The sequence below is a fragment of the Egretta garzetta genome, unplaced genomic scaffold, assembly GCF_000687185.1.
Source record: "Egretta garzetta isolate BGI_Z169 unplaced genomic scaffold, ASM68718v1 scaffold1097, whole genome shotgun sequence".
In the NCBI taxonomy this organism is placed as follows: domain Eukaryota; kingdom Metazoa; phylum Chordata; class Aves; order Pelecaniformes; family Ardeidae; genus Egretta; species Egretta garzetta.
The window spans coordinates 56,109-56,947 of NW_009260365.1; positions in this window are offsets into that span (position 1 = coordinate 56,109).

Here is an 839-nt window from a genome sequence, read left to right on the forward strand (position 1 = left end):
GGGGGGGGCGGCGGGGCCACCCGCCCCGTCAGGGCCCCGCCGGGCACCCCGCGATGCTCTCGGGCCCCCCTCGCCCCCAAGGGAAGACAGACACGTTTCTATTTACAAAGTATATATTTAAACCGACATAAAAAGCAGGTCTCGCATGGACATTCACGGCTGGCAGAAGACACGTAGTTAAGCTTCACTTCTGAGACTGAGATTTAGCCAAATCGGTTTTGTACAAGTCTTAGATTTAAATAGTTCACGCACACACACCCCCACGCGCACACACTCAGTATATACGTCGCTATATACATACACACATATACACCCACATGTATGTTTTGCTCCATATACGCATGTGTCCAGACGCACACGTATGCACAGGGCCAGAGCAAAGCACCCCAAGCCCCCGCCGGGTCCTGGCAGGGCAGGAGCGCGGCTCTGGGCTCTTTCACAAAGGGAGCATCCTCCTGCCCTGGCACGGCGGCAGCGGGAGGACGGGCAGCTCAGTCCCTCACCCTCCCAACAACACAGGCGTCCCGTGGCGGCTGCCCCCAGCACCGAAACCAGCACATTGGTTCTTCGTACAAACCAAGTTAAAAAATCTCAATTTTACAAAACACGCCTTAAAAAAAACAAAACAAAACAAAAAAACACACAAAAAAAACCCCAACCAACAACAACAACAACAACAAAAAAAAAGAAACAACAAAAAATCCAGAACTCACAGCCATGGCTCCTTTGTACAGCCAACAGAGCAGCCTCCTGCTAGAGGTCCCAGAAAATGGATGGGGAAGGAGAGGGAGCAAGGTGGAGCCGCAGACGGGGCCGACCGGCTGCGCCCCGCCGCTCTC